Source organism: Amblyomma mixtum, chromosome 6, assembly GCF_055824585.1.
Source record: "Amblyomma mixtum isolate Tamu chromosome 6, ASM5582458v1, whole genome shotgun sequence".
Taxonomy (NCBI): Eukaryota; Metazoa; Arthropoda; class Arachnida; order Ixodida; family Ixodidae; genus Amblyomma; species Amblyomma mixtum.
Window position 1 is genome coordinate 161232075 of NC_143017.1, and position 13625 is coordinate 161245699.

Genomic DNA, 13625 nt, shown 5'->3' on the forward strand with positions numbered 1-13625 from the left:
GTATGAAACAGGCTCTTGCGTTGGAGTCGTTGGTAGGAGCTTGTGAATTTTCCTATATGAGCTTTGGGTACTCAGAAGAGCTGTCGTCGCCACTGGGCGCTTGGCCGCTCAGCGACAGCTTTCTTCTTTTTCTTTTTTTTATAAAGAACCTGGAGTGATTTTTCGCGAGGCATACGGGTGCCCCGTATGCACGTGTGAGTTCGGAATGCAGTGAATTCTGTGCTGTTGTATGTGTGTTCGGAACGTCTCCTTTCCCAAGTGTTTGGTTAGCTGATATCCTTTCCCCAGCCTTTGATTGGCTGACGGAAACTTTATTTTCCTTTCCCTAACCATCGATTTGTGAGAAGCGTCGCCTGTTTTTTTATTAATTGCTGTCCCCGCCAAGGGCGGAGACAGAAGGATTAAATCTAAGCGCTCTCGGTTAAGCGGGAGCTGATTTATTCGTCTTATCAACGGTTCAGTCATGCTGTAAACAGTTTTCTCCTTGCTCGTTTCTTCTTGCTTATTTATGTGTAAATAAACAGTTAACCTTCTTTTCCCGCCGTCGAGTAATGTGATTGTCTGCGAGTCCAAACCATCAATCCATCAAGAAACCCGATTTTATCACCAACAAGTGTTTCCTCACGTCGCCACGTGAAGGGGAAACTCAACTGAGGTGTTAAATGAATAGACTCCTGACAGCTTTCTGTGCGATATTATTGTCATTATTAGTGGTTTATTTTCAAAATTAAAATACAAAAGAAAGGAAAAGATTTTTGCTGGCCGCGGCATCTGCCATCGTAACTACAGAAGCACCAGGGCTGCGGCCAAAGGAAATGGAAGACTGGGAGAGGGTGGGGAGGGAGGGAGAGAGAGAGAGATAGAGAGAAAGAAAGTACAGGGGATGGAGGGATAATATAAAATACTTAAAAATAGCGCCGCAGCCGCCGTGATTGTCTTGCCCAGGGACGAGCTAACACGGCCGGAGGGCGGACACTTTCCCACTCTTCCCGCTCGCGTTTGTGAGGAAAAGTTCGCAGTGAGCAGGCACATCAGCACAGAAATATTTGCGCTCATAATTAAGATTCGAGTTTTCGTGTTTGTATTTGTCGTGTCCGGTCGCTGTGTTGAATGCAGCGAAAGACGCACACGGTACTTTAAGACTTCGTTTATTTAAAGCCGATGAGGGTGCGACCAGCGTCGACCGAGGCAGGAGCCGAACTGGCCGCCGAAGAAAGGAGGGAGCTGAGAAGCGTCCACGGGAGGGAGTGGCTTCCCAGAACAGGAGGAGGGTGCGGGGGCGCACCGTGGGGGGGCATCTGGTGACAGCGTGCGACGAGGGGCAAGTGTCGTTAGGAGGAGGATTGAGTGGTCGTTAGGAGGAGGATTGAGTGGTCGTTAGGAGGAGGATGCGAACTGTCGTTAGGAGGGGAATGCGAGTGGTCGTTAGGAGGGGGCGCACACACACAAAAGCAATAAGGGGACACAACACTTCCTTCCCCCTTAGAAAGTTGCCTGGTATCGTGCAGGGGGTCGGCGCTCACGCGTGGAGGCGCGCTGGCTTTGTGCGCTCGGGGGAGAAACACTTGTAGGCTGGCTGTTGTTCGCTGTGACTCCTAGGTCTGTCCTGGGCGAAGTCTCTTCTTCCGGGAAAAGGTGCCAGGCTATGTGGGAAGATGGTGCACGTGTTCTCTCCGCTGGTGGACAGCTCTCAGACGGCGTCGTAAATCTACGCAGCTGGTTGAGATGTCGGCGTGCTACTGTGCCATGTATGTTGACGAGCCAAGAGCGCAGGCCTATGCGTCTGACAATTGTAGCTTCCTCCCAGCGTGGCTTTTTCAGAAACTGTCGGGCGAGGACGCGCTGCCCCTCATTAAGCGTGCCGCAGCGCGGAATTGCTTTTTCTTCCCGGAACGTCTCTGCCTTTGGCTCGGGGAGGATGGCTGTGAGCTGGGTTCGCATTTCACGCTCGAACATCATTTTCGAGGGGGTCTCGCCTGTTGTGCTCTGAACCGTCGTGTGCTGCTTGAAGAGAAAGCGCGCAAGGCGGCGCTGCAGCGAGCCTGTCTGATCTCTTTCAAGGGCGCGTTTTAGCTCGGCTACGTAGCGCTCGGCTTGTCCGTTTGTCGCTGGGTGGTAGGGGGCCGATGTAACTGATGAGATCCCGTTGTCGCGATAAAACTTGAGGATCTCCGCAGACACAAACGGTGTTCCGTTGTCCGACACTACCTTGCGCGGCAGGCCGAACGTTGCAAATAGTGATCGGAGGTTGTCAATGACTGCTGCCGAAGTCGTCTGTCCCATTTGCCTTATCTCAAGCCACTTTGTGTAGGCATCTACGACCACAAGGAAAGTGCAGCCCTCAATTGGTCCTGCAAAATCAATGTGCAGTGTGTGCCATGGTGTGTCTGGCTTTTCCCATTCTGGGACAGGAGCTTTCGGCGGGGCGCTCCGGCTGCTCTGGCAAGGCTTGCATTCTCGCACCACTGTTTCGATGTCGTTGTCAATGCCAGGCCACCACATGTAGCTTCTGGCACACTTTTTCATTGCAACGATGCCCCGATGTCCGGCGTGGATGAGAGACATAGCTTGTGCGCGTAGTTCTCTCGGCATCACAACTCGGGACCCAAATATGATGCAGCCGCGATGGGTGCTCAACTCTGTAGCTCGCCTGCGGTAAGCGTCGAAGTTGTCCCCTTTGAGTTTATGCACGTTGCCTTGTTGAACAGCTGTGTAAACTAGCCGGAGAGCTGCGCACTTCTGCGTAGATGCTGCAACTGTGCCTGCTGTAAGCGGAGGTTCTGGCAGTGCTTCGAACATCAGAACGTCTCCTGGTGGAAATGGTTCGTCAACAGTTGCGTCTAGTGGCAGACGGCTTAGCGCATCGGCGTTTTGATGTTTACTAAACATGTTCTGGCTCGGCGTCTGGTGTATGCCGCATATCATCACGCCTAGTGGAGAAAACCAGTTCCTCCCTAGAAGGCTTGATCCTGTGCCCTTCACAACAAGCAGAGGTAGCGTATGGGTCTGGCCGTTGTAGTTAACCTGCACGTTGGCAGAGCCCAATAGTGGCAGATTCTGTCCTGACCACGTTCGCAGGTGCGTGTCGTCTTGTTGCAGGGCGGGTGCGTCAGATGGCCATGAAGTTCGGAACGTGTCCTCACTGATCAGAGTACAGGCTGCGCCGGAGTCCACCTCGAACTTAATCAGCTGGTGATGTACGCTTACTTCTGTAAAAATCTTCGGTCGCGTGCCGAGATTCATGGTGTTCAGGTCGTACAACACAGATGGTGTTGCTGATGTTGTTCCATGGAGATCAGATAGCGGCGTATTCTCTGAGGCGTTGACGCTGTGATTAGGCTGGGAAGGTGACTTTATCTTGGCAAGTCTCCGTTTCGTAATGCATGCTCTTTCGATATGCCCTCGCTTGTGGCAAAAATTACACGTGGCTGACTGGAATCGACATCCTTGGGGGTTGTGTTGGTCGTCACACCGCCAGCAGCGTTGTGCCTTTTTGACCGATTTTACAACAACAGAAGGCTTGCGCACCTGGTTGCTTGTCTGGTGTACCGGCTCGGTGTTCCGGCGAATCCCTCTCTGCTGGTGACCGGCGCTCTCCGCTGGAACGGCGATGTCGTAAGCTTTGCTGAATGTGAGGTCCTTCTCAGCGAACAGGCGCTGCTGCAGTGACTCGTCACTCAGTCCGCACACAAATCTGTCGCGTAACATCACGTCCAAGGGAAGCATGGTGGTGTTAGCAGAAGAAGCTGCGTCTCCCTCCTGCCCGGTAGCTGTTGTCGACAGCGTTCCAAAATTGCAGTCGGCAGCGAGCTTCTTGAGCGCGGCTACGTAGGCGCTCACAGTTTCTCCTCCCAGTTGATCTCGTCGTTGGAAGCGAGCCCGGCTGTAGACCTCGGATGGCCTTGGGTCGTAGTGCTTTTGCAGCGCTTTTACGATGTCGTCGTAAGACACTGCCGCTGGTGTGCTTGGCTGAATAAGGGCGCAGACAGTATCGTAGGTCTGCTCCCCGCACAGCGTCAGCAGGTTGGCCCTCTTCAAGGCTGGGTCTGTGATGTTGTTAGCTTCAAAGTAGAACTGAAGGCGTCCAACCCACGATGACCACGATGAGCCGTTGAACTCTGGTATCTGATTGGGAAACCCTCGCGTAGCCATGGCTTGTCAATAGCGTTGCGTAGCGCGGGTCGAATCCACTTTCTCGTCGCCACTGTCGTGTCCGGTCGCTGTGTTGAATGCAGCGAAAGACGCACACGGTACTTTAAGACTTCGTTTATTTAAAGCCGATGAGGGTGCGACCAGCGTCGACCGAGGCAGGAGCCGAACTGGCCGCCGAAGAAAGGAGGGAGCTGAGAAGGGTCCACGGGAGGGAGTGGCTTCCCAGAACAGGAGGAGGGTGCGGGGGCGCACCGTGGGGGGGCATCTGGTGACAGCGTGCGACGAGGGGCAAGTGTCGTTAGGAGGAGGATTGAGTGGTCGTTAGGAGGAGGATTGAGTGGTCGTTAGGAGGAGGATGCGAACTGTCGTTAGGAGGGGAATGCGAGTGGTCGTTAGGAGGGGGCGCACACACACAAAAGCAATAAGGGGACACAACAGTATTACAGTCAGGTACAGGGCGGTGCAGAAGATACTGCTGTACACGACTGTGGATACGAGCTGCGACATTTGTCTTTCCATGAGTATGGGTTTCTCTCTCTCTCTCTCTCTTTTTCTGGCGGAGGACACGTGGGTGCTAGAAGGTCTGGTGAGGAGAATGGACTAAGAAATTATCTTGGGCTTGGTGGACGCGAGTGCCGCGGGACAGGGAAAATTGCATCATTTGGACACATTTTTACTTTACAGTGAACGCAATCGGGCCGATGATCATGCATTCTAAATTCTGCTATTAAAAGAGGTTGCAGTCAAGGCGAGTGTGTGAGGTATACGTCTGAGACGCCGTATAAATACAATAACATATAGTTCTGGCGATGATCTTATAATAGCGAAAGATGATGCTCACTCAGATTAAATAATTTGGCGGCAAAATGAGGTGTTCTCAGTTTCCAGGGGGATTCTTACTTTTTCCGACGCAGATGCTCCAGACATTGGAGACTATCCTGACGTCAAGAAGCGGTAGTAATTGTACCTCGTCGATCGGACGAGGTACAATGGTCGAGGTACGAGGTCATGGGTCCCCAAGCACCCCTGTGTTTTCTCAAGACGACTGGTCTGGCCGAATGCCTTTGACTATGCGAGGCCGTTTTTGCGCGCGTCTTTTCATACTGTAATGCGCGGCAACCTTGGGCCGGGATGAGGATGTACTTGAGCATATCAAGCTTACAAGGGTACAAGGAGTTTACAAGCTCAAGCTTACAAGGAGCATATCCACCGAAATGTAACGTAACGCGGTGGCAAGATGATTAACAGGATGACATGATGCGATAGCAAATGTTTTAATGGCCCGCGGTATTAGCGCGAGCGCTACGTCCTGCCCGCCTAACCGTTTTCTCGTCCGTGAATGTGCAAACAGGTTGCTGAGATATGTACTTACAGATAGATGAGTCAATAGCCCCCTCTGGTGGGCCTGCTACGCACTCTTTCGCTTCTTAATGACGTCGTGCTTGAGCGGTATGCTATGACTGCCGGGCACAAAGACCCTACTTCCTGGCATGACACTTCAATTTTAACTCTGCTCTCTTTTCTTCTTCCCCTATATATCTCCTCTTCCCGTTTCCCCCATTGCCGGTAAGCAAACCGGCTACTTCTTCTGGTTAACCTCCCCACCTTTCCTTCTCCACTCCTTTCCTCTCTGTCATTACAAAACCACAGTAAACAATTGAACTAATGAATGGTGGCATCAGGTAATTGCTTGTCGTCATGCTGGAATGCGATGGCCGAGGCTAGCTGAGAACAGGGCCAATTAGAGACCAGCAGGATAGGCCTGAGCCTTACAGCCGCGGTTGCAGGGTACAGCCTGATGATGATGATAATGATGGCGGCTTTACTGCGCACGTGCGCTCCCGTCGCTTTATCCTTCATACTTGTCATAAGGAATAGTGTGTCATGGCAATGTCTAAGCAGGCCTCTCCAACTTCCACCTTCCACCGAACAGAGTTTCCAGGAAAAGTACCCAGGAACGATTAAGGTATTAATAGTATTAGTCGTTTTTGAGGAAAGCAAATGGCGCAGTAACTGCGTCACTTCTTGGTAACACCTCTACCACGCCGTGAGGCAAGGGAGGAAGGTGGGAATGAAAGAAGAAAGATTGGCCGTAACGAAATAATTTCGACCACCTGGGAATCTTTAACGTGCGCTGAGATCGCACAGCAAGAAATTAAGTCAGTTAAGAAGTCTCCCGAGCAATCAAAGCTACTCAAGAAGCCCTGCCTGTAGCCGAACTTTATATAAAGAAAGTGGGCGGGGGGATAGGATTCTGAGAATGGTGGCCTTCAGTCGTTGTCATAGCACTCAAGGAGAATGGACTCCGGCAATTTCTTGGCGCCGCTCATCTCCAACCGCCTCCCCTCATCCTTCTAGGCAGGGACCGCCTGTGCGCCTGTCCAACTGTGATGCGCGAGAAATCCTTCGCCGTGGCTTTCTTTGCTGAGACAGCTCGTTTCCTGTTCCGTTTCCGGAACACATGTTATTGTCTTCGAGATTCGAGCTGTATTGTTTACTTTTCTTGGTATATATTTTTAAAGCTATAAAACCGCTTCCCTTTGGAGAGTTGTATTTTAGCTGTCATGTTACGCTGCGCTGAAGGTTGTTTAACTCCGCCTACAATAGGAGATAGACCGAAGAGAGAGAGAGGGGGGAAACTCGCGAGGGAAGAGCCTACCGAAATAACAGAAAAAATCAGTGCGTTCTGAAGGAGGCAATAAAAAAGAATGGAAGAAATGTACGTTTACAGTCGGGCGAGCTCGGGAGCAGTTTCGAAGGGATGACTTCTTCGCAGCCCCAACCCTCGGTCGCAGAGAGCTGCCTCGGAAGGAAACGGCTCACAGCAGCCGAGTGAGCTCTCCGAGGCTGAGGCGCAGCAATTGCCGGCGGCTACGCATGGTTAGGTCCCTTTGCCGTAGGGAACTAATACTTTAACCGACCAGCGAACCATGCAAACGAGGGGAAGAAAGGGGGGGGGGGGGGGGGAGGTCTCTATTGGCGTTTTTCTCTACTGAAACCAATATATCAGACTTTCAGAATAGCGATCGGAAACTTGACGGCCCGCCGGGAGCAGGTGTAATTAGAGGAAACGTATGCATGAGGGATGTCGGCGACGAAATCGACAGTCTGCAAGTCATGCATGTTTGACTGGTTTGAACTGCGAATATGAAATAGGAAAACGGTGGCGGCTTCAGCTGGGTGACGCCAATTTCCGCTGTTCGCTCAGCAGCTGTATGTGAAGTTTTCCACGTAGGTTTCAGGTCTTGGGTTCGATAACCTCTGGCGGAAGTCGCATTTTAATGCGTGGAAGCGAAATGTCGAAAAGCTTGGGTCCTGACCATTCACTGAAGATAACAAAGGTCAATAGGTCTTATAAAGTTGGCGATTACTCTATGCCGATTCTTTCTGTTCCCTCTTTGCTATTCATCAGTGGCGCCTTTCCCGCCAATGATATATTGGCAATGATATATATTGATGTATTTCCCGCAAATGATATATTGCTCAATAGACAGCCTGGCTAACGAAATAAGCAAGAGCGTCGCTTTCCCTCTTTCTTTGCAGATTGAGACGTTTGCAACAAGTTCAATGTCATTAGACTTGATGTCAAATAGCATAGCAGCCAGTTGTGGAGGAGCGAACAGATGAATTACAGAAAGAAAAGCCGCAAGATTCGGTTCCAGTTGATCGAAACGATGCTCTCGAAAACACCTGCACTGTTGCTTCGCATGCAACGAAACGAACCATTACGCTATACTTGCAGGTTAGGGTCGTAAAAGTTGCCTCGGACACAAATGCTGCTCCGAATCCTGATACGTGAGCTTTTTTCTTTAACTTGCTCAACTTGCACTGACGCCGCTTGATTACGGGAATGACAACGACTGCGTGTCGTGACTCGCGGGGATTCAGTCCTACTGATTTTGCAGGCGATTTGCCACACCCCGAAGTGATAAAAATGAAATACGGCTATATACTCTTTTCATGTGCAAATGACCAAGTTTAAAGAAAGAATCTTCGTAGATTTATGCATGGAGGGGAATATTTAACATTTTAACTTCGGTTGGTGAAGGAGGCTCCTTGAAAGCGGAGTAACGTGAAGGCAAATATTTTTATTGTTCCATTGAGCTGCCATGCTGAGATAACGCAGTGGTGCAAATAAAACTAGCCTCTGGGGCTTAACTGCTATTTGCATATTAATGAGATAGCCTTAGAAGCCTCAATGGTGAAAAAATGCGTCGTCGATCACAAAATTTCCTCATTGGCTGGAGGAAGTGACGTCTCTAGAGCAGATAATTGTCACTGGCTGCAGGAAAGTGACGTCATCAGAACGGTAGAGATATCACATCCGTTGAAGGCATCGACAGCTTCTAATTCTATCGCATTGACTTCTTTCTTTCTTTCTTTCTTTCTTTCTTTCTTTCTTTCTTTCTTTCTTCCTTTCTTTCTTTCTTTCTTTCTTTCTTTCTTTCTTTCTTTCTTTCTTTCTTTCTTTCTTTCTTTCTTTCTTTCTTTCTTCCTTCCTTTCTTCCTTTCTTCCTTTCTTCCTTTCTTTTTTTCTTTCTTTCTTTCTTTTTACCCTTTCTTTCTTTCTCGTTATTCAGCTGGTTTTTAATGGAGCAACACGAGCAAATGGCGAGGGAAGAAAGAGGGATATGCAGTTAACCAAGTTTTTAATTTCAGTCGTAAAGCAGTTAACAAAAAAAAAACAGCATCGCTGGAGGCGAAAACTGAGGACGTACTTAAAACGATAAAAGCATGCATCGACAATTTTAAAACACACGGAAAAAGTCGCTTGTGCCTCGGCATTCAAAGCTCGGCGCACCAATCTTGAACGCTCTGCGTTGGCTTAAGGGTAGAGAACCTAGAAAGCAATGAAAAATATTTAATTAACAGAAATAGCGTACCTCGTGAGAGAAGCGAAAAAAAGGCTTTTAGGTGTGATACAAGCAGTGTAGCAAGTCTAAACCTTACATTATAAAATAAGTAAGAAGTTCCGGTTATCTGAAGAGATTGTGAGCCGCCATAATCATGCCTTCCCAGCGACAGCCTTCTCAATCAAGAATGAAGCAAAACTACCAAGTTTTGAGCGTGTAGAAGACCAAAAAAAAATTGATTATCGGGGATGTTATTCTACTACACACTGTTCTCTGCAGCTCCCTGCGTAAGTGCTTGGGCTTAGGTCCCGAGCCAGTCTGATGAAGTTCCTTGTCGACGCATGTGCAAGGCGAGCAGGGGTTGACAAGATTTCTAGTGCCAAGAACCTTTCCGGTGAAGCTAAATGCAGGAATTAATTTTCTAGCAGCCTGCTGTTTTCGTCCCGACGATTGGTCTCAGCCGCTTCAAAGAGGCAAAACACGCGAAAAAGAGCAAGAAATCTAACCAGCTATAGAACGCTTTTCTTGCGCTGGCAGTGAGTTGGTTAACGAGGGCTTAAATAAATATAAAAATGTAGGAAAAACTTGAGGTTCTCAGCGCAGTGAAGCCCTCATCAAAAATTGTTTCACTCGGCTGCACTAGCATTACGCGTCACGATCACGACAATGATAATTTTTTTTTCCTTCAGCGAAAAAATTGTGATTGCCGTTGAGTAAGCGACCCTTCGGGTAAATGACCTGTCATGCCAACTACGTTCGATCACTCACATTTAATGACCTGAGTTTTTGCGTTCGCCGGCTGCACTTGTGGTGTGTGGTGAACAAGGATCTGGAGCTGAAAAACATCACACCAAGTGCCGATAGAGAGTCTTTGCATGGGCCGATAGCGGTTGCTGTTTGCATCTTCAAGCGTGGACGATAATCCTTCTGCACAGTGCCCACGTTTAGCTGCATTACATCGTAGTTTCGTAACATCCGAAAGTGAACGACTACACAAAATAATACGCGAGACACAAGGCTGTCTATCATGTTTTATTGTTGAATAGTCAACAATGATTCGGAAACAATGGCCGAGTTCCAGAACCTTGCTAACTGCGTTAAAACTTGGAGCATTACTTGTTCATTGTTTGGGGGGGGGGGGGGGGGGGGGGGGGTTAACGTCCCAAAGCGACTAAGGCTATGAAGGACGCCGTAGTGAAGTGCTCCGGAAACTTTGACCACCTGGGGTTCTTTAACGTGCAATGACATCGCACAGTACACGGGCCTCTAGAATTTCACCTACATCGAAATTCGACCGCTGCGGCTGCGATCGAACCCGCGTCGTTCAGGTCAGCAGCCGAGCGTCATAACCTCTGAGCCACCGCGGCGGCGGAGCATTACTTGCGGTGTTATAGAAGTCTTTTGAACATCTATCGTCGCTGAAAGTGTTGACGATTTAATTGATGCTGAGGAACCTGAGAAAGCCCTATCGTGAAGTGGATAATTAGACACTGACTGTGTCGCTATAGATGTACTAGTATGCACGAGTCACGGCGCTGGGACATCCATCCATCGCAAGGAAACAAATCTGATTTGACTACCTGTCTCAGCAGGCTCGGCACATTAAAACACCGGGTGGTTGTCTGCATGCATGCAAGAATCAGTAGAGAGCGGGAAGTTCATTATCGCAGCAGCAAAACCTTCAGCACAACTTGAATCAGGCGTGCCTGATGGAGCAACTATGCCACTACCCATTGAATCTGCTGAACGGATTTCATACTATCGAGAACTTGGCACCCTACACCGAGACAAATCCGTGAGAGTTAGGCAGCGAAAAAGCGCGACAAGAAACGGTTGAACAACATACCGGGCCCCCACGTAGAAGAAAGCACGTCGAATGGTCTACATTGACGCTGTGTAAAGCAGATGCTGCCAAAGAACTTCTGATGAAGACGGTGAGAACTAAAGTTCTCAACACACCATATATCATTGACCAGTGAGGCATCCAGCGGCGACCTTTTGAATTGCCCGATGTCGACGAATAAGCTTCCGCGATATCAAACATATGCTTGTGACATGAAATTATTGTGATCGATGTACCAGATCGCGAAGAGTTTTCAGGGTATGAAGACGGTTAGTGAAAAGATTAAGACAGAGACAGAAAGCAAGAGATAAAGAGAGAGACGGAAGTAGCCAGGCATGGGAAACGAAAAGAAGATGGTTGGTTGGTTGATTGGTGTTTAACGTCCCAAAGCCACTCGGGCTATGAGAGACGCCGTATTGAAGGGCTCCGGAAATTTCGACCACCTGGGGGTTCTTTAACGTGCACTGACAACGCACAGTACACGGGCCTCTAGAATTTCGCCTTCATCGAAATTCGCCCGCCGCAGCCGGGATCGAGCCCTCGTCTTTCGGGTCAGCAGCCGAGCGCCGTAACCACTGAGCCACCGCGGCAGGGCAAAACGAAAAGGAGACACGGAAGAGAAGAGAGCGTCGTCGTCAAGCAGCCTTCTTTCGTGCGCTCGTGCAGCGGCCGTTGTCTGATCGAAGGCGCGAGGGGAAAAGAAAGATTCCCGGGTGCATCAGCGGCACATTTCCGACTCAGTGGCCGCCGTTTCTTGGACCAACGACGCCGCGGGGATGCATTTCGGCGCAGTATTGCGCTGAAGCGGCGGCGTGGGTGCAGAGAGGAAGGGGGAAACTGGCGAGGGAAGCTGAGGGAAGAGGAGCTCGTCGGCTCCCGCTGCCTGTTACGACGACTGCAATAGTGTGTGCCCGTTGCGTCTCAGTGCGGGGCTCGTATTATGAACACTCCGGCTCCCAGATTGCTCGGCGGGTGCTTCTTGCCTACACGCCTCAACGCCTTCCTTCACTCCCTCCCCCTCTCCCCATCCGCTGCCCGCTCTTAGTCGGAGGATTCCCGTTACACTGGCATCAGCTCACCCTGGTCGCGAGAAGAAGCAGGAACTTGCTGCTAAGCTCGTTTGCGTTATTGTCGGCCTTCTTTTTGGCTTCTTTACGTTTTTTTTTTGTTGCAGATTTTTTTTTTGAGCGTCGTTGATGTTGCTGTATCCTCCCTAATGGCTCCATTCGCGAGAGGTTCGCTGTAGTGGCCAGCAGGGATTCCGGAGTTAGTGTTATGGACCTTTGGGGGGTGAGGGTCGGGATCTTGCATTTAGCGAGTAGAAAAGAAAACAAAAAATGACAGAGTAGTTTTCTCGGTCTTCCGGTCTTTCGAACACCAATTTATAAACGAATATTATTCCCGAAGCTCTGAGTCAACTTCGTAGCGACCCCAATTGGACGCCATCGCTGTCAGAAGGTGTGCATATTAAGGCACGAAATTTTGGTAGTCGAAGCGACTCGTAGTGATACGTAAAGCACGTACCGCTGCAGTCACTGCGAATTGGCGTTCCGGAAGTGTAGCCGAAGAATGGGGAATTAATATGATAAAAAATGCACAGGGACACCAAATTCTGTTATGTATGGGCAATGCGATAGGATTAGTACCTGTGTGTGCCTTTGCCGGAAGTGACGTCACTTCCGGTCTGTAGACGTCACCTTACTCCAGCCAATGGGAGTGCTCCATTCTTTTGACGCCACTTCCCTTCAGTCAATGCGAATCCTCCAATGTCAGCTGACGCCACTTTCCTCTTGCCAGTGGGTGAATTTTATGATTGACGACGCCTTTTGGCCCAACGGGGCTTGTAATAGTATCGCATTAATAAAAGAACTTAGCTTCCGGTGTACTACTCGAAAAGAAATCGGGCTTGCCGACTCTAGACTGGCTCAAGAAGGAAGAAACACTCAACTACGGGAAGGTTAAATATAGATAAGGGAGAATAAAGCCGCAAATGTTGTTCGAAAAATGCGTAGATTTCTTCATTGCTAAAACAAAGTTGAAACGATTTAGTTTGTTTCAGCAATAAGTTATACAGCTCAATTTACTTCTGGGCAAGGAAGAGTTAAGGTCACGTTTTCGTGTGGTTCTCTCCAACTGGGCACAAAGCAATTATCAGGGTGTGAAACACGCAAAAAAGAAAACAAACAAAAGTTTGTTTCGGTAACAATACAGCGCGCAATATTTATTTAGATGCCCCCTGTAGCTTTTTAATAATTCTTCCGACGTCAGTTTTTGCACTCAGCTTTGTTCGATGTGCTCTTCGCTTTGTGCTTTTCCATTTATGGAAGACCTCCATTAGTGAAAGAATTAATGGTCCCTGCGTGAGTTCTAGAAAAAGAAATAAAAAAATTATTCGAAAACGGTTTCGAAACAGCCTGTTTGCATAGTGTCAAAGGATTCCGCTGCTGTTAGTTATCCCGCGAAAGTAATTTGTCAGCATTGTACATACCGCGTGTTTCTGCAAACAATTTCAAAAATTGCCGAGAACAGGCAGTATGAAATAAAACTAAAATATTTCTAGGAAAAAAAACTGTCAGACGTGGCAGACGTTAGTTACAATAAAAGCCACCCTTACCAGCCTGCCAATTAGTTTTAGTTAACACAAATGAACTAATTAGCTGTTAAAATACCGCAGTCTGGTGGTTAGTGCCGAAGAGGTGATCGAACTCGTGGACAAGATGACGTCAGATCAGTTTTTTAAGTCAAGAAAAAGTCACTATCAAGACCTGTACAGCGCG